This window comes from Myxocyprinus asiaticus, chromosome 9 (assembly GCF_019703515.2).
Source record: "Myxocyprinus asiaticus isolate MX2 ecotype Aquarium Trade chromosome 9, UBuf_Myxa_2, whole genome shotgun sequence".
NCBI lineage: Eukaryota > Metazoa > Chordata > Actinopteri > Cypriniformes > Catostomidae > Myxocyprinus > Myxocyprinus asiaticus.
This window is the reverse complement of record NC_059352.1, coordinates 18,209,063-18,230,657: the sequence shown is the minus strand read 5'-3', so window position 1 is coordinate 18,230,657 and position 21,595 is coordinate 18,209,063. Positions and strand designations below refer to the sequence as shown.

The 21,595-nt window shown below is 40.8% G+C and overlaps 1 pseudogene; it reads left to right on the top strand.

Moving 5' to 3' along the window:
- The window catches only part of LOC127446417 (P protein-like), a 232,729-nt pseudogene that overhangs the window by 152,868 nt on the left and 58,266 nt on the right, over window positions 1-21,595 (top strand).

The following is a 21,595-nucleotide window of genomic DNA, read 5'->3' as shown; positions in this document are numbered from 1 at the left end:
TGCAGATGAGCTGAAGGCCACTGTCAAAGAAACCTGGGCTTCCATACCACCTCGGCAGTGCCACAAACTGATCACCTCCGTGCCACGCCGAATTGAGGCAGTAATTAACGCAAAAGGAGCCCCTACCAAGTATTGAGTACATATACAGTAAATGAACATACTTTCCAGAAGGCCAACAATTCACTAAAAATGTTTTTTTTTTTATTGGTCTTATGATGTATTCTAATTTTTTGAGATAGTGAATTGGTGGGTTTTTGTTAAATGTGAGCCAAAATCATCACAATTAAAAGAACCAAAGACTTAAACTACTTCAGTCTGTGTGCATTGAATTTATTTAATACACGAGTTTCACAATTTGAGTTGAATTACTGAAATAAATGAACTTTTCCACGACATTCTAATTTATTGAGATGCACCTGTATATATATATATAGATACATTTTCCCGTTTGGCCGATTTATTCTTGAGGGCGCCAGAAATCGCCTGCTTGCATGTGAAGTGACTGAGACAAGTAAACGACCAGTCACGGTTCGTTTTGTTGTTACGTGCCATTGTGTTACTACAATAATAGACCAGTGTGCAACACAGTCTCATTTAAACGATCTGCACATCAGAGCCAGAGAAGATGCATTTGAGCTCATAATGTTAATGTGCTCCCCTGTTTCATTCTCTCTTTCTCTCCTCAACAGTTTCCTGTAAATTTATCTGTATTGTCAATGATAAAAAGGCAAATATCAATAAAACTAATATCATATACACTGGCGGCCAAAAGTTTGGAATAATGTACAGATTTTGCTCTTATGGAAAGAAATTGGTATTTTTATTCACCACAGTGGCATTCAGCTGATCACAATGTATGGTCAGGACATTAATAATGTGAAAAATTACTATTATAATTTGAAAAAAAAAAATAAAAATAATAAATGTTCAGAACTTCTTAAACTACTTCAAAGAGTTTTCATCAAAAAATCTTCCACGTGCAGCAATGACAGCTTTGCAGATCCTTGGCATTTTAGCTGTCAGTTTGTCCAGATACTCAGGTGACATTTCACCCCACGCTTCCTGTAGCACTTGTTGGGCACTTCTCATGCACCTTACAGTCTAGCTGATCCCACAAAAGCTCAATGGGTTTAAGATCCATAACACTCTTTTCCAATTATCTGTTGTCCAATGTCTGTGTTTCTTTGCCCACTCTAACCTTTTCTTTTTCTTTTTCTGTTTAAAAAATGGCTTGTTCTTTACAATTCTTCCCATAAGGCCTGCACCCCTGAGTCTTCTTTTTACTGTTGTACATGAAACTGGTGTTGAGTGAGTAGAATTAAATGAAGCTGTCAGCTGAGGACATGTGAGGCATCTATTTCTCAAACTAGAGACACTGATGTACTTATCCTCTTGTTTAGTTGTACATCTGGCCTTCCACATCTCTGTCTGTCCTTGTTAGAGCCAGTTGTCCTTTGTCTTTGAAGACTGTAGTGTACACCTTTGTATGAAATCTTCAGTTTTTGGGCAATTTCAAGCATCATATAGCCTTCATTGCTCAAAATAATGATTGACTGATGAGTTTCAAGAATAAGCTGTCCTTTTTTTGTTGCCATTTTTGACCTAATATTGACCTTAAGACATGCCATTCTATTGCATACTGTGGCAACTCAAAAACAAACACAAAGACAATGTTAAGCTTCATTTAACGAACCAAATAGCTTTCAGCAGTGTTTGATATAATGGCAAGTGATTTTCTAGTACCAAATTAGTAATTTAGCATGATTACTCAAGGATAAGGTGTTGGAGTGATGGTTGCTGAAAATGGGGCCTGTCTAGATTTGATCAAAAATGTCTTTTTTCAAATAGTGATGGTGCTGTTTTTACATCAGTAATGTCCTGACTATACTTTGTGATTGAATGCCACTTTGGTGAATTAAAGTACCAATTTCCTTCCGAAACAGCTGAATTTGTACATTATTCCAAACTTTTGGCTGCCAGTGTATACTGTCTGCAAATATGCACATATCTCATTTAAACAGCTGTAATAAACCAACCTCACACAACTTCAGCAGATCCAGCGTCCTCTGGAGTGCTCATAAATCTTCCTCTAAAGCACGTTTTCTAACAGTCTATCCTCAACAGATCCCTGTAACTTTTCTAATGATAAAAGGCAAATATCAATAAAACTTGTATTACTGTATATACCTGTGGCGGGGGAGGGGGGGGGGGGTGTGCGTGGTCAAGCATCTCTCTGGAGAGAGAGAAAGCGGTAAGGGTGCTTACACCAGAGCTAGATTATGTCTAAAACCTGTCTCTAATTTCAGTGAGCACGGGGAGAGCGGCATAAAAGAGCCACACTGCCAGCAGACAGAGAGAGAGAGACTGGCATAAGGAAGGCCATGGTGCTACAAGCTATTATGTTGATTGTGTAATGAAGTTAAAGTGTTTAAGTAAATATTTGCCTGTGAAGCTGTTGAGTGTGTGGAACTGTAAGCATCAGGGTGCATAAATTATACGCCTACCTGAACCGGGAAACCTCACTTCTCGTCTCCTATTTTCCACTGAAAAGTGTTACACAGGTGCCGAAACCCGGGAAAAGTTTGCTTGAAGATGGATGGAAGTCGCCCCGTAGAGTCCTCCCAGTTGGCTGAGATCCTCCAAGCCTTCGCTGGCTTACATCGGAACCACGAGCAAACCCTGTTTGAGCTCTGGCAAGATCAAGATCGCCGGTTTGTGGAGCTCCTATGCGCTCAAGCAGAGGACCGGCAGGTGATCCGGAGCCTCCTCAGCCAGGAGGCATCCCCAGCTGCGACCCTGGACACCCACATGCCATTGCCCCCACCTGCGTTACAGAAGATGGGGATGGCGGACGACCCCGATGCATTCCTGGACTTGTTTGAGCGCACCGCCGAGATCTGGGGCTGGCCGCTCGGCCAGTAGGCGGCCTGACTTCCCCGGCTGTGTTGTCTGGGGAAGCCCAGCTCGTGGCTCAACAACTGCTGCCGACGAGCCTCCTGGCTTATGCTGACCTGAAGAAAGCCATCTTGCAACGGGTTGGTCGGAGTCCGGAAGAGAGTCGTCAACTCTTCCGGAGCCTGAAGCTGGACAACTCTGACCACCTGTTTGCCTTTGCCCAACGGCTCTGCGACACCTGCCGAAGAGTATCCGGTGGCGACTCTGACGATTAAATTCCGGGGGAAAAAGCATAGAGTGGAGGCCGCGGTTAGTTCCCGCCTCACCCATCCGCTGATTTTGGGGACGGATTGGCCTGACTTTAGAGATTTATTAAAGGGAATTTGTGCGGATGGGTCCTGTATTAAATTAGGGAGATGTGCAATGTGCGATGCTCTGGCAGGGGAGGTGGAGCCGTGGCCGTCCTTGACAGCTCCACATCATAATGATGAGAGAGAGGGAGAGGCTGCAGCCCCTCCCCTTCTCAGGGAATTCCCTGAGGGGGATTTCCCTTTGGAGCAGTCATGAGACGAAACCTTCAAACACGCCTTCGACCAAGTGAGAGTCATCGATGGTCAATGACTCCAGCCGGACATCACCCTTTCATACCCCTATTTTGCAATTATAAAGCGGTTGGATAGAGTGACACAGGACGCTCAGACTAAAGAAGATACAACCCAACTTTTGATACCACGGAGCCGTCGGGAAATGGTATTCCAGGCAGCTCATTATAATCCCATGGTGGGTCAATTAGGAGAAAGGAAAACACTGATCCGTCTAATAGCCCGCTTCTGTTGGCCGGGCATTGGCGGCAATGTCTGCAGGTGGTGTGTGGCATGCCGTGAATGTCAACTGGTTAACCCACCGGCCACCCCAAAAGCGCCGTTGCGCCCTCTTCCGTTGATCGAGGTCCCCTTTGAAAGAATTGGAATGGACCTCGCCAGGCCATTAGAACGGTCAGCACGCAGACATCGCTTTGTATTGGTCCAAGTGGACTATGCAATGCGATATCCGGAAGCAGTGCCTCTTCGCAACATCTCAGCAAGCAGTGTTGCGGAGGCACTCTTCAAAATAATCTCCGGGGTGGGGATTCCGAAAGAAATTCTCACTGATCAAGGCACAACATTTATGTCACGGACACTACGCGAGCTGTACGAATTATTGAGCATTAAATCGATTCGCACCAGCATGTACCATCCTCAAACAGATGGCCTGGTGGAACGATTTAATAAAACCCTCAAAAACATGATTCGTAAGTTCGTGCATGACGATGCTAGAAATTGAGATAAATGGCTCGACCCCCTGTTATTCGCAGTACGAGAGGTCCCGCAAGCCTCCACTGGCTTCTCCCCATTTGAGCTGCTGTATGGGTGACGCCCATACGATGTGCTTGATGTATTGCGAGAGGCCTGGGAGGAGGGACCTTCAAGCAGTAAGAATGAAATTCAATACTTTCTTGATCTTAGAGCCAAACTCCACACTTTGGGACAACTAACACAGGAGAATTTGCTCCAAGCTCAAGAACGACAGCGCCGACTATATGACAGGGGAACTCAGCTAAGGGAATTTGCACCGGGAGATAAAGTGCTTGTATTACTTCCCACATCGAGCTCTAAATTACTCGCCAAATGGCAAGGGCCCTTTGAGGTCACATGACGAGTGGGGGATCTCGATTATGAGGTTAAACGAACCGATAGAGGGGGCGCACGTCAAATATACCACCTCAACCTCCTGAAATTGTGGAGGGAGGCGGTCCCTGTGACGTTGGCTACGGTAGTTCCCGAGAAGGCGGAGCTCGGACCCGAGGTGAATTCAAAACATAAACAGTTCACCCCGGTCACATCGGAGACCACCTCTCACCGAGTCAACTCGCGGAGGTTGCCAGGTTGCAACAGGAATTTGCGAATATGTTCTCCCCTCTACCGGGTCATACGAACCTCATTCAACACCACATCGAGACCGAGCCGGGGGTTGTGGTACGTAGCCGCCCCTACCGATTACCCGAGCACAAAAAGAAAATAGTTCGGGAAGAATTGGATGCAATGCTCGATATGGGGGTAATAGAAGAATCCTACAGTGATTGGTCCAGCCCAGTTGTTCTAGTGCCTAAGAGCGACGGGTCTGTACGGTTCTGTGTGGATTATAGGAAAGTCAACGCGGTGTCTAAATTTGACGCATATCCAATGCCTCGTGTTGATGAGTTGCTCGATTGGTTGGGCACTGCTCGATTTTATTCGACATTGGATTTGACAAAGGGTTATTGGCAGATCCCCTTGACACGAATTTCCCGTGAAAAAACCACCTTCTCCACACTGTTTGGAATACACCAGTTTGTGACACTTCCGTTCGGTTTGTTTGGGGCCCTGGCTACGTTTCAGCATCTCATGGACCGAATCCTCAGACCGCATTCAGCTTATGCTGCTACCTATTTGGATGACATCATCATGTACAGCAATGACTGGCAGCGGCACATGCAACATCTGAGGGCGGTTCTGAGATCGCTGCACCGAGCGGGACTCACAGCAAACCCAAAGAAGTGCGCGATTGGACGGGTGGAGGTGTGGTATCTGGGGTTCCACTTGGGCCACGGGCAGGTGCGTCCCCAAATTGACAAGACAGCGGCGATTGCGACCTGCCTGAGGCCCAAGACCAAAAAGGGGGTGAGACAGTTCCTGGGGCTGGCTGGCTATTATAGAAGATTCGTGCCTAACTATTCAGACGTCACCAGCCCGCTGACTGATCTCACTAAAAAGGGAGCTCCAGACCCGGTCCAGTGGACGGAGCAGTGTCAGCAGGCGTTCACGCAAGTTAAAGCTGCACTTTGCGGGGGGCCGCTTTTACATTCACCTGATTTCTCTCTCCCTTTTGTTTTACAGAAAGATGCTTCAGACAGAGGGCTGGGGGCCATACTCTCACAGGTCGTGGAGGGGGAGGAGCACACGGTGCTGTACATTAGATGAAAGCTCTCGTTGAGGGAAACTAAGTACAGCACCATGGAAAAGGAGTGTCTCGCCATCAAGTGGGCGGTCCTCACTCTCCGATACTACCTGTTGGGGCGGGCCTTCACCCTCTGTTCCGATCACGCCCCGCTCCAGTGGCTCCACCGCATGAAAGATACCAACGTGCGGATCACCTGTTGGTATCTAGCTCTTCAGCCGTTTAAGTTCAAGGTGGTCCACAGACCGGGAGCGCAGATGGCTGTCACCGACTTCCTTTCCAGAAATGGGGGGGAGTGGTAGGCAGGCCGGATGCCTCCCTGGCCTGAGTCGGGCGGTGGGGATATGTGGCAGCGGGGGGGAAGGAGGCGTGGTCAAGCATCTCTCCGGAGTGAGAGAAAGCGGTAAGGGCGCTTACGCCTAAGCTAGATTATGTCTAACACCTGTCTCTAATTTCAGTGAGCACGGGGAGAGCGGCATAAAAGAGCCACACCGCCAGCAGACAGAGAGAGAGAGAGACTGGCATAAGGAAGGCCATGGTGCTACAAGCTATTATGTTGATTGTGTAATGAAGTTAAAGTGTTTAAGTAAATATTTGCCTGTGAAGCTGTTGAGTGTGTGGAACTGTAAGCATCAGGGTGCATAAATTAAATGCCTACCTGAAGCGGGAAACCTTCTCGCCTCCTCCTTTCCACTGAAAAGTGTTACAATACCGTTTGCAAATATGCAGATATCTTGTTTAAACAGATGTAATTCACGAACCTCACAAAAATCTAGTGATTTCTTCCCATTGAGCGCTCATCTAATGTCTTCCTCTGAAGAGTTCCATCAGCCAGAATCAACAACCTCATCAAAAAGGATCAAAAGTTCCTCTCATTCACAAATCACGACGGTCACTCCGTGACAGTCCAAGTAGGCGATCCATGCTGTTTAAACTGTCAGGAGATTGAGGCTCGCACTGGATCCACACGAGCACTTGAATGCAACTTCAAGGCTGCGTCTGAAACCAGGAAAATGCTGCCTCTGGAGGCTGTATACGGAGGTACGATGAAAATAAGGTGCTTTTCAAACTGTTCAGAGACCAGTTTCCTTAAGAGTTCCATTCATTCAAAAGAGATGTCAGCTAAGCTATTAACTGATTAGGCAGCACGGTAGCAAGTCAGCTGCCTACATATTCGGATGCAGCCCATGTGTCATGTGCATCATGTGTGCTATAAATAAATGTTTTATTCACTATGCACTGTATATGTACAATTGGTTTGATTCAATATTTTTTGAGTAAATGCGATTGCTAACGTGGACATGCCATCCATGGTTGCTGGACTATTGTGTGTACTGTTATTTCCTTCTTCCTAATATATTAACAATTTCTTCATGTGCAAATAAATTACTAACATTTGATGACTAAAAAGAAATCTGAAGAAACTGCTATCTACTATTTAAAATAAAATATTATATTTTAATTTTGTATGAAACTTAGTAAATATAGTGCTAAATAAGAGTTTATTCTTTTTTTTTTTTTTGCAATTATATATTTTTTATTTACTATATTAAATTGTGTGATATATTGCTATTGTATCAGCCTATCGGCCACCCTGCTCTCTGGTTATTGGCATCGGCCATTAAAAAACCCATATCAGTTGACCACTATGTTATAGAATGTTAACAATATGGAAAACAGGCATATGGTGAGAAAGTGTGTTTGTGTGTGTTTATGTGTGTTTGTGTGCATGTGTGGTGTTGTGTTTTGGTTTATGAATGCAACAGACCATGAAATAATGAATTCAGTGTGACTGTGTCATGAACACATTGTCTGTTAAGCTTCCCACCTTAGTGTTGGCATCCACAGGCCTTTGCAATGTTGATACAGAGAGAGAGAGAGGGGTTTGTGTATGTATGTGTGCGTGTGTGTGTTCAGTAGAGAGTCAGTGTTTGGTTGTGACATATTTTATTGTTATCTTCTTTCCCAGGCTGTGCCAGAGGATGAGCGTTTGGCCATCGCCATCATTGTGGTCATGTGGGTCTCTGCGCTGGCCTCTTCTCTCATAGACAACATCCCCTTCACTGCCACTATGGTGAGGAATACACATACATTCACTCATGAGCACACAAACACAAAAATGGGTGAAATTAAAACTCTCATTAAAACCTTTTTGTAACAAAACTTAATTAAAAAGTTAGAACACTAACTGAAAAGTCAAACTGTTGCTATAAATATCAATATATTTTTCATCAAATATTATTTTCTGAAAGGTTGCCCCATATCCTCAGCACTCTGGTCTGAAATTAATGGAGCTGGTTTGCAGACTGTAGTGTGTTTTGTGTTTAGTGTGAGAACACGAGTAGTTGACAAATAACATGGACATTAACTTTGACATCAAGATTAATATTTTATGTAAAAATGTATTTAAATGTATAAGTACAGATGCTGTAATTATTATTATTATTATTATTATTATTATTACTTCTACTACCATTAATAATAATAATAACAATAATAATAAAGGTAAACAATTAAAATGAAGTTAAACATAAATAATAATTTATATAATGATGAAAATAATTAGCTTTACCATTTGTTTTGTCACCTTTTGTTGTTTACTTAAATTTGCTGTAAGCAATATGATAAGTTTTTCTTTAATTTTACTGTTCTCACAAAAATATCTTCAGGTCATATTTCACTCCAAAATTAACAGTAAGAAATTATTTACTGAATTTTGTAATATTTAATTGGAGATGCTATTTTCACCCTGAATAAAGGAAGATGCTATTTACACCCCAGTGCAAATAGTGGCAAATATTATTCGCACCCCAACCCTGGTACAAATAATGGTAGATGCTGTATGCACCCCAGTGCAAATAGTGGCAGATACTGTTTGCACCTCTAATTAAATACTAACAGTATAGGGCATCACTGCAGCATGTTTACTGTGTTTATTTAGAGTCCCACAGACACACTACACCCTACCCCCTACCCCTAACCTCCTTTACAAAAATTAACAATGGTTTTACTACAGTAACCATAGTATCACCATGGTATTTTGAAGTAGAATCATAGTAACCACAAAATTAAACATGGTTCAGGGCTCTAGACTGTGACTAAAATGGTCGCGAATGTAAAATAAACGATTGCGACAATAATTTAAAATCTAGTCGCCATTGGCAACAGTCGGGATGTGTGCTTTCATATGCAGTTTCATCAGATATCATCTTGTTAGTTATTGAATACATGTTTAGAGCACCAGTGTGTCTCGTACCACTTTTCACCCTTTCTGTTGATGAGTTGAGCTCGCTGTCGCTGGCTGCATGCAGAAATACAGTGTGAGCCATAATGTCCGATTCGTGAACAAATGACTCTTTTGAACTGGGTCTTTATAATGAATCACCTGACAAGAGCTCGTTTGAACTCAGGAGCTCAGGTTAACAGATTGAATTCGAGTCACTTTCTCAGCGAATTAGTCGTCAGCGAGTTCACAACTGGGAGCACAGACATTTCAAAATAGTAGTCCCATGTGTATTTTGGGCTTGATTATAATTAAAAGTCCCGTGTTATGTACCAAATCTTTTTTTTCCCCCTGGTTATTATTGATTGGGATTCTAGTAGCACAATAAACTGCATCTGGGATTTCATTCAATTTGCACTCTTATTGTCTTTGTGTCTGGGCCATCTAGTCACAGTAAAGAAGGACTAAGATTTTTTGGGTCGTGATTCCGCACACCCGGCCCCTAATAAGGCTGATTAAGCCAGAGAGGGATAAGGCCAACTGGAGAAGGCAGTGTGACAGAGAGAGAGTTACGGACAGCTGTCCGACACCTGTGTGTGTGTGTGTGTGTGTGTGTGTGTGTGTGTGTGTGTGTGTGTGTGTTGTCTTTTTGGTTAAGTTTCTCATTAAATTATCATTTATATTGTCAAGCCGGTTCTCACCTCCTCCTTTCCATTGAACTGTGTTACACACACACACATATATATATATATATATATATATATATAAAACTCAGCAAAAAAATAAACGTCCCTTTTTCAGGATAATTTTGTAAAAATCCAAATAACTTTACAGATCTTTATTGTAAAGTGTTTAAACAATGTTTTCCATGCTTGTTCAATGAACCATAAACAATTAGTGAACATGCACCTGTGGAACGGTCGTTAAGACACTAACAGCTTACAGACGGTAGGCAATTATGGTCACAGTTATAAAAACTTAGGACACTAAAGAGACCTTTCTACTGACTCTGAAAAACACCAAAAGAAAGATGGCCAGGGTCCCTGCTCATCTGCGTGAACGTGCCTTAGGCATGCTGCAGGGAGGCATGAGGACTGCAGATGTGGCCAGGGCAATAAATTGCAATGTCCATACTGTGAGACGCCTAAGACAGCACTACAGGGAGACAGGAAGGACAGCTGATCATCCTTGCAGTGGCAGACCACGTGTAACAACACCTGCACAGGATCGATACATCCGAATATCACACCTGCGGGACAGGTACAGGATGGCAACAACAACTGCCCGAGTTACACCAGGAATGCACAATCCCTCCATCAGTGCTCAGACTGTCTGCAACAGGCTGAGAGAGGCTGGACTGAGAGCTTGTAGGCCTGTTGTAAGGCAGGTCCTTACCAGACATCATCGGCAACAACGTCGCCGTCATGGTCTGGGGTGGTGTGTCACAGCATCATCAGACTGAGCTTGTTATCATTGCAGGCAATCTCAATGCTGTGCGTTACAGGGAAGACATCCTCCTCCCTCATGTGGTACCCTTCCTGCAGGCTCATCCTGACATGACCCTCCAGCATGACAATGCCACCAGCCATACTGCTCGTTCTGTGTGTGATTTCCTGCAAGACAGGAATGTCAGTGTTCTGCCATGGCCAGCGAAGAGCCCGGATCTCAATCCCATTGAGCACGTCTGTGACCTGTTGGATCGGAGGATGATGGCTGGGGCCATTCCCCCCAGAAATGTCTGGGAACTTGCAAGTGCCTTGGTGGAAGAGTGGGGTAACATCTCACAGCAAGAACTGGCAAATCTGGTGCAGTCCATGAGGAGGAGATGCACTGCAGTACTTAATGCAGCTGATGGCCACACCAGATACTGACTGTTACTTTTGATTTTGAAATTCAGGAACATATTATTCCATTTCTGTTAGTCACATGTCTGTGAAACTTATTCAGTTTATGTCTTAGTTGTTGATTCTTTTTATGTTCATACAAATATTTACACATGTGAAGTTTGCTGAAACCGGGCCGGTTTCTCTTCCCAGTCCACCCTTGAAGAGTCCACTCATATCATTAACATTATAAAAGCTGTTTTATTCTACATGGAGAGGGTCCGCTCATGGGGGCTGCCATTTTAGAATCACATGACCAGCCGAATACTACTCACTTAATCTCAGTAACCGTCCTGTAATTGGACACTTTCACTCATTGATTAAAGTAATCATGGCTGACTGTGAATGCTAAATTTCTGCAATGGCATCTGAAACTGAAAACTATTGATTTTAAATAATGCTGCATCCAAGCTGCTAGGTGTCAGTGTAAGTCCAAGATGACACAAAGACAAAAGTTACTTAGTGCACCTTTAAAGAAAATATTAAGAGTGGAGACAGAATGGGAAAAAGAATGTTACAAACGTGAAATCAAACCTGGGTCGAAAAGTCACATCCTCCCTGGCGCTATGCCCCATGCCACTGAAGTGACACTTACAATACAGTTTGTTGTAAATTTCTCTGTTTCCAATAGACTGTTGGGGTGCAAATAGCTGTGTTGTGTGGCAGGTGTTATTTATACCTGGCTGCAAATAGTCACTCCCATATTTAAATCAGGAAAATAATGGCAGTACAACAAATACTACCATGGTATATACTTTACAACTGAAATAATCTTTTTTTTTACACTTCAGTAATGAGAATAAGATGTTTTGCATTCCAGTAATGAGAAGTGAGGGGGAAATATGGTTAATTGTCAGAAATAATGTCACAGATTCACCCAAATACCCCACGTAGTCTCTTAATTAAAATGAGGTCATAAAACTGCATGCATAATAATTATAAATTCATTTAAAAAATGTCTAATAGTTTTAGATGGCATATCCAGCATGCCAAACTGCAGCACACTGCACTTACTGCTGTGACATGTCATGTGAACTTCTTACATTTTGTTGACAAATAGGTGAAAATAGTCCATCTTATCCTCTACAGTCACCTCAAGTGTGTGAGGAACAGTAGTGAGTGATGATGTGCTATCAGAGCAGCGCATGAATCGTGTGTATCATAAAGAACACGTGCTGTGAGCTGATATGATGAGCATGGCACCAAACAGACACAGAGCTGTGCTGCCAATCGCTCACTGCCAAATGAGCAGACGGGAAGAATGCAGGGCAGATGAAAAGACAAGTCACTCCAGAAATCGTTTAGCATTTCAAAGGCCTTTTCATTTCATCCTTCTCTAGCATTTTCCCCACGTTTCATTTGCTCTGTCTATTTTGCCCTCTTTTCGCACTTACCTTCTCTCTCTCTTGCCTTGTATGTAGTACTCTGATGTAGAAACTGTTGTAGGAATAGTTCACCCAGAAATAAAAATTTTGTATATCGCTATAAAGCTATTGTATGGCTTCGTAAGACTTGGAATATCACACGCGACTCATATGGATTACTTTTATTATACTTTTATGATTTTTTTCTCCTTTTGGAGCTTGGCATTATAAATCCCCATCCACTTTTTTTGTATGGAAAAGAGCTGCTTGTACATTCTGCCTAATCTCTGTGTTGTGTTTCACAGAAAAAACAAAATAGTATGAGGTTGGAATGAATTCAAAAATTCAACTATTCCTTTAAGAGCTCTATTTTACTCAATATCTCACAATGTCTCTGTCTAGATCTATTAAATGGAGAGATAAATAGAGTGAAATATACTTAAGCTCTCAGCATACACCTGTGGTGGTAATGGATCACACTAATTGTGAAGGCCTTGTCACTGTATAAATAAAGGAACACTAACCTCTCTGTAGTTCCACAAACATGCCCTCTCTAAGTCTGGACTAAAAATGAAATGCACTTCATGTCTGTAGTGCACCAAGTGTGCCTACTTCTGACTGTATTAACAACAACAAAAAAAATCAGCTTGCGTTCAGTTATTTCTAACTGTTTGTCACACAACATATTTGCTTTGCATTTTCTGTGGTTAGTAACCCGTTTCAAAAATTTGATGTATTGGCAAGAAAATATCACACCATCCATAAAGCAATTTTAAATTGGTCATCATACACTCCCTATGCTTTAGGTCCAGATGTATCAGGTATGATATGTTCAGTATGAGCATTCTATGCTCTTTCAAACATGAGAGAATCACATATGTTCACATTTGAACATCTGATCTGCAGACCAAAACAGTGTCTAGAAGCTGCTACTTCTGTCCTCCTCACTCTGTTGGTAGAGCTCCTTTTGTCTCCCATGCCATCTGATGGGTGACTCACTATGGAATTAAATTGCATCTGCAATTGCAATACCACCAAAGTGCTTGTGGGATTTAATAAAGGTGGTCATATAGTATAAACTATTTTGACCATTCTTTACCTGTGTAACCTAAGGTGCTGCCTGTGTAATAGACCTTTATACTGGAAGATAAACTGACCATTGATAATTGATGCTATATTTTCATGAAATATTTCCCCAATGGGAACCCTGAAAAACAGTGGATTCACAGGAAATCCCACAGCAGCCTCCTGAAGAAAACCCAGTGATCCTTTTCTTTTGAAAAATGTGTCCTTTATATAGTATAGTTATTTTGGTTCACACCTTCACAGACATATTATGCACATTGGATTTGCATCTGTGGCACAGGCCCTATCTATATCTGACTGATAACATTTAAATTTGTAGATGAGACCGAGGCTTGTTGTCACACTTTCTTCTCAAGTGTATATTCCTCACAGTAGGTTTACTTTTGAAAGTCAATGTTGTATTGGCATATAAGACTTGACTAAATAAGTGTTTTTGTGTGTGTGTGTGTGTGTGATATATATATATATATATATATATATATATATATATATATATATATATATATATATATATATATAAACACAGGCAGCCAAAAGTTTGGAATAATGTACAGAATTTGCTGTTTCGGAAGGAAATTGGTACTTTAATTCACCAAAGTGGCATTCAACTGATCACAAAGTATAGTCACGACATTACTGATGTAAAAAACAGCACCATCACTATTTGAAAACATTTATTTTTTATCAAATCAAGACAGGCCCCATTTCCAACAGCCATCACTCCAACACCTTATCCTTGAGTAATCATGCTAAATTGCTAATTTGGTACTAGAAAATCACTTGCCATTATATCAAACACAGTTGAAAGCTATTTGGTTCATTAAATGAAGCTTAATATTGTCTTTGTGTTTGTTTTTGAGTTGCCACAGTATGCAATAGACTGGCATGTCTTAAGGTCAATATTAGGTAAAAAAAAAAAAAATGGCAAAAAAAGAAACAGCTTTCTCTAGAATCTCGTCAGTCAATCATTGTTTTGAGGAATGAAGGCTATACAATGCTTGAAATTGCCCAAAAACTGAAGATTTCATACAAAGGTGTACACTACAGTCTTCAAAGACAAATGACAACTGGCTCTAACAAGGACAGAAAGAGATGTGGAAGGCCAGATGTACAACTAAACAAGAGGATAAGTACATCAGAGTCTCTAGTTTGAGAAATAGACACCTCACATGTCCTCAGCTGACAGCTTCATTGAATTCTACCCACTCAACACCAGTTTCATGTACAACAGTAAAGAGAAGACTCAGGGGTGCAGGCCTTATAGGAAGAATTGCAAAGAAAAAGCCACTTTTGGAACAGAAAAAGAAAAAGAAAAGGTTAGAGTGGGCAAAGAAACACAGACATTGGACAACAGATAATTGGAAAAGAGTGTTATGGATCTTAACCCCATTGAGCTTTTGTGGGATCAGCTAGACTGTAAGGTGGTGGCAGGTCATTCTGCATAGTAACACCCAATATAAGGAATTCACTCCCCCTGACTCTTCTCAGCATCTCTTCTATCTCTGAGTTTAAATCTCAGTTTAAAACTTTTTTGTTTTTTCAGTGTTATTTATCTTAATGTGTTATGTGTTCACTCTCAATGACTGTGCTATCTGAACTGTGTTTTTGTGACTGCTCTTTGTTTGTGTATTATTGTGTTACTATTGTAAAGTCTCCTTGAGCTCTGGAAAAGTGCTATATAAATTAAACTTATTATTATTATCACATCTATGGCAAGTGCTACAGGAAGTGTGGGGTGAAATGTCACCTGAGTATCTGGACAAACTGACAGATAGAATGCAGAGGATCTACAAAGCTGTCATTGCTGCACGTGGAGGATTTTTGATGAGAACTTTTAGTTATAAAAGTAGTTTAAGAAGTTCTGGCATTTTTTTTTTTTTTCAAATTGTAATAGTAATTTTTCACATTATTAATGTCCTGACTATACATTGTGATCAGCTGAATGCCACTTTGGTGAATAAAAATACCAATTTCTTTCCATAAGAGCAAAATCTGTACATTATTCCAAACTTTTGGCCACCAGTGTATATGTACACAGTACTGTGCTGAAGTCTTGGGGCACATTAGATGTTTCACAAAAACATTTGTCTTAAGATGGTTATTTTATATCATCTGCTTGAGTGTGTCAATAGGAAAAATCAATTTTGGATTTCCAAACAACCCTTTCCATAAAGGGCACATTGTCACAGAATGTGGGGTAAGTTGTCACAATGGAAGCTGCCATGTAACACCCTTTTTAGAATGTATCCCAATGTGGTTTTAGTGTGTTCACTTGTTTACTGAGTTTGGAACATTGAATAATAATAATAAAAAAATAAAAAAATAAATTAAGGGGATTTTGAGATAGGTGTTTGAAACCAACACTCAAAACCCCTGCTAGAGTGCTAGAGAAAACACATAATTTTGTCATTGGAATTTTGACTCAAAACCTTATAGTTACTGAGCTATAGCCCTCAAGACAACTTCCCCTGTGACAGCTAGCCCTGTTCTCTCCTATATAATCTTTATCTGTTCACATTCATAAAAGAAGAGAGTTAACAAAAAGCTCTTGAAAGTCCCCATAATTTGTTCCTGAGGAGCTGTTTATGTGTAGATAACATTATCAAAGTTTAATATTCGTTAATTATGAAACAACCATGTGAGAATAAATAGACTAAAATGAGATATGATAGCCAAGACTTGTAATATACCTGTTTCTATGCCACCTGTGTCAAGTTAGGATTTTTCCCTTCAGATTAAAATTTGTACTTTGCGCTCCACTGGAAGCACAAAACTGCTATTTTCTTGTCAGCACAAGTGTACAGTTACTTTGCCTCTCGGTACCCTCCCATCCACAGTGGTGATACCACAGCTGAATGAACCAGATGGCAAATGTAGTAGAAAATGTAATCACAGTTGTGCTGTGTAATTTATTCAAGTCAATTGCAGCTAAAGCCGCTGGTAGCTGCGAGGCCAGCATGTAGCAGCCAAGTGGCTACACACTGAATTCTCTGAAGCAGAAAGCATTTTCTCCAAATATGCAATCTTTAAATTACACTATGCTGGTGAGAAAATCGAATGCTTATATGCTCTGAGAAATGGATGTGTGTATTGCATGTGTATTGTGGTAGCCACAGGTAGACATTCTCTGCCTCTTGCCATTACATCCCGATTCTAAGTACTGATTGCTATAGCATGAGTATTTTTAGCTTGTTCTATCAGTGTAGGCTTTATGCCAGGCATTATAAGTGATGTTTGCAACATGCATGTTGGTTTATAAAGTTTTCATTAGCTGTTTATTGAAGCAGTGTGTATGTAAAATACAAATACAAAAATTGAAAAGAAAATCAAATAGAATTTTCTATTGATCTTCTTCTAACTTAACTTAGTCTGCTAATAAGCTGGATGGCTGTCAGTATTATTGAATATACTGTAACACTTTTCATGACCCCGACATCCACAATGTTTAATTCTTGACAGATGGTGCTTTCTATTTTGCACTGCTAAATTCTTATTTTTTCTTTTGTAATGCTTATGAGAACTACACAATTACAGCCAACAATGTTTACTGGTAAATGTTGTAGAAATCCGTAATCTTTATTTTTTGACAGATTCCTGTGCTTATTAACCTCAGTCAAGATGCAGATGTCAACTTGCCAGTCAAACCTCTCATCTTCGCACTGGCTATGGGAGCTTGTCTTGGAGGTCAGTTACATTGCACTCTGTTTCTGAATATAGTGACCCCCAAAAGTATTTGGATACACTTAAAATGTACACATACTTTTTACCAACTGGTCCCAACAAGTAATTGTTCTTTTGTGTGGATGTATCAAGTCAGTACCCCTTAAGTTCACTTATTGTAGGTGTCTTAGCAGAGTAACCACGGGTCTAGTTCTTCTCATTAACTATGAACATGTTTCAATAAATTTGAAAGCCAGAAAAGTGAACCATTGTTTTATCATTTGAAACGTAAAAGTCTTTCTTTTGTTCAATATTATGCTTGAAATTTGTATATTTTGTTATCTAATACAATAACATTTATTCATTTTAAAGTATTACTCAAGTGTCCACATATTCCTTGGGGCCACTGTGCATTATATAAGTGTGTTTTCATGCAAACATGCCCATTTGCCAACCTTGGGTCAGGTGAATTTTAAGAACTCACCTTTAAATGAGCACTATGCCATTAAGACTTCTATGTAGTGTTTCTTTTTTGTAAGCCACCTCCTACATAAGCGTAATTACTTCACCTAAATATTTCTGTGCTATATAACAAACTACTTTAAGCTGGTACTTGAAACCTAAATAGAAAAATAAGTCTCCTTTTTATATTGTGGTAGCTTTTATAACTTGAAGATTTTTAATGCCACTCACTTATTACTCACATCTGAAAACATCACAGAACAGGATAGATCCCTCTAAATTTAAGAATGCTGTGTGCTTGCAAGGCCATCTGAAAATGCATCATTGCCTGTTTGGCTCTAAGGAACACACACACACACACACACACACACACGTTCATGTTCAAACAGATGAACACCGGTATTACCACTGGTTGGACGCTAGGTGGTACTATGGGGTAATTTTCATTAAGCAGGGTTAGGGTTAAGCCTACACAATAAAGCAAGACACCTTGATTTCAAACTATGAACTTTATTTTTTATTTTTTTACAAAAAATTCAAATGAAACTGGAAAAAAATTAAAATGTGTGTTGTTCAACTTTTTGAAAGATGGCTTTACAACAGCTGTGAAGGGCAACATATCTTTGGCAAAGAACCTATTTCATCTGTGCATTATCTACCAGTCGGGTATTTTGTTGTCCAGGAAAATACATCATGTGTGTGAATAAATTCGCTTTGTTCCCTCCTTCACGATATATATATATATACAGGTGCATCTCAATAAATTAGAATGTCGTGGAAAAGTTCATTTATTTCAGTAATTCAACTCAAATTGTGAAACTTGTGTATTAAATAAAATTCAATGCACACAGACTGAAGTAGTTTAAGTCTTTGGTTCTTTTAATTGTGATGATTTTGGCTCACATTAACAAAAACCCACCAATTCACTATCTCAAAATTAGAATACATCATAAGACCAATAAAAAAAAAAAAAAACATTTTTAGTGAATTGTTGGCCTTCTGGAAAGTATGTTCATTTACTGTATATGTACTCAATACCTGGTAGGGGCTCCTTTTGCTTTAATTACTGCCTCAATTCGGCGTGGCACGGAGGTGATCAGTTTGTGGCACTGCTGAGGTGGTATGGAAGCCCAGGTTTCTTTGACAGTGGCCTTCAGCTCATCTGCATTTTTTGGTCTCTTGTTTCTCATTTTCCTCTTGACAATACCCCATAGATTCTCTATGGGGTTCAGGTCTGGTGAGTTTACTGGCCAGTCAAGCACACCAACACCATGGTCATTTAACCAACTTTTGGTGCTTTTGGCAGTGTGGGCAGGTGCCAAATCCTGCTGGAAAATGAAATCAGCATCTTTAAAAAGCTGGTCAGCAGAAGGAAGCATGAAGTGCTCCAAAATTTCTTGGTAAACGGGTGCAGTGACTTTGGTTTTCAAAAAACACAATGGACCAACACCAGCAGATGACATTGCACCCCAAATCATCACAGACTGTGGAAACTTAACACTGGACTTCAAGCAACTTGGGCTATGAGCTTCTCCACCCTTCCTCCAGACTCTAGGACCTTGGTTTCCAAATGAAATACAAAACTTGCTCTCATCTGAAAAGAGGGCAACAGTCCAGTTCTTCTTCTCCTTAGCCCAGGTAAGACGCCTCTGACGTTGTCTGTGGTTCAGGAGTGGCTTAACAAGAGGAATACGACAACTGTAGCCAAATTCCTTGATGCCTTGACCCCAGCCTCAGTCCATTCCTTGTGAAGTTCACCCAAATTCTTGAATCGATTTTGCTTGACAATCATAAGGCTGTGGTTCTCTTGGTTGGTTGTGCATCTTTTTCTTCCACACTTTTTCCTTCCACTCAACTTTCTGTAAACATGCTTGGATACAGCACTCTGTGAACAGCCAGCTTCTTTGGCAATGAATGTTTGTGGCTTACCCTCCTTGTGAAGGGTGTCAATGATTGTCTTCTGGACAACTTTCAGATCAGCAGTCTTCCCCATGATTGTGTAGCCTAGTGAACCAAACTGACAGACCATTTTGAAGGCTCAGGAAACCTTTGCAGGTGTTTTGAGTTGATTAGCTGATTGGCATGTCACCATATTCTAATTTTTTGAGATAGTGAATTGGTGGGTTTTTGTTAAATGTGAGCCAAAATCATCACAATTAAAAGAACCAAAGACTTAAACTACTTCAGTCTGTGTGCGTTGAATTTATTTAATACACGAGTTTCACAATTTGAGTTGAATTACTGAAATAAATGAACTTTTCCACAACATTCTAATTTATTGAGATGCACCTGTACACACACACAACAGTTAGTTCCGGTCCTCAAATCTGATTGGACGAGAGACATTCCATGTGCACTGATGGTCTGACACCATCAGCACTCCGATGCTTCACTGTGTGTATCACTCCACTTGTGTTCATGCCATTCTAAACTAAAGTGTAAGAGCAGTGCAGATGTGTTAAGAGCTACTGTTTGTATTTTTTTACATGTATTTTTTTTTTACATTATATATGTTAGCCAGCAGGTGGTGGTAAAAGATCATTTTTATGTGTAATATGAACCAGTTAGGTGATGTGAAGTGAATCCGCATCAGCCAGTGTTTACATACAGCACTCCGTGATCGATTGTATTACTACACTACTAAAGCTAGGAAATAGCTTTAAATGGCTTTAAATGAACAACTTCAGCATTAAGGCTCATCACAGCTGAGAGACACAACAGACTTATTAATTACACAAAATGAAGGCGCTTACCTCTTATCGGACTTTCCACATTGGAGTGGGAACACTGTTCAAAATGGTGGAGGAGATTGCGGTTTCTATAGTGAATGACTCTTGCGCACTGGCTACCACGAAATAGGGAGAAATACCCCCGCTTGGACGGCTACTTTTTCACTGAGAAAGCTGATCTTCAGAAAGCTGACAGCTGGCAACAGGTGATCGCACACGCTCCATCTCTCTCTTTCTCTCTCTCTCTCTCTCTCTCTCTCTCACACACACACACACACAAATCCATCCATCCATCCATCCTTGTTTATCCAATAACTTGTTAGAAACAGTAAAAGCTGTGATACTATTTCTGAAGTGAAATTTTTGAATTACTAACGGAGGCTTGGACGCATCATTTGGTTTGAACCAGCAATGGCAGATCTGATCCGTCGCGTAAGAAAGTAGTTCCATGCACAAATGCGTTTTTATGACCGTACTCAGTTTTTCCTAATTTTTTTAAATGTACTTGTTCATTGAACTGTTGTATATAAGCAATATCACACTCGCAATCATGCTATATGGCCCTAAATCAGCACTGCTGTGATTACCTACAGCACTCGGCCTACGGCCGAATCACAGCAGTGCTGATGTAGGGCCATATTGCACTCTTGCTTGTGTGATATTGCTTAAATATCACAATATCCAATTACATCAGCAACCCCCGGGCTGAGGGATCGGTAAACGTAAACACCTTTCCATTTACCATCAGGAAAGTATCCATCTATACATGCAGGCGGAAAATTACTTACACAAATTAAGACATAAAAACATAAAATGTAAATGTAAAAATAATAATTATAATGATGATAATAATCACTGAAATATAAATCATGGTTCGAGGTGAATGTGTTTTTGTATTATTTTATGTTTTAATCACAGATGTATAGGCTGCAGAGTTGTGGTTACAACGAACTGCTCTGTGGAAATAAAGCAAACTGAACTCAAAGCACCTCCTGAACTGAGATGTCTGAGGTCATTGCAGCACTCATAGACGATACTGTTCTTGCAAAAAAACAAAAACAAAAAAACAAAACAAAGAAAGAGTGAGAACCTTTTACATGCATGTGTTCTACGAGACTGAGCGTGCGGGGTTATTTCTCCTGAAGTCCACTATCATCTCCACTGTTTTGTGCGTGTTCAGCTCAAGGTTGTTGTGACCGCACCAGACAGCCAGCTGTTCAACCTCCCATCTGTATGCAGACTCGTCACCGTCGTGGATGAGGCCAATGACTGTGGTGCCATCTGTAAACTTCAGGAGCTTGACAGATAGGTCCTTTG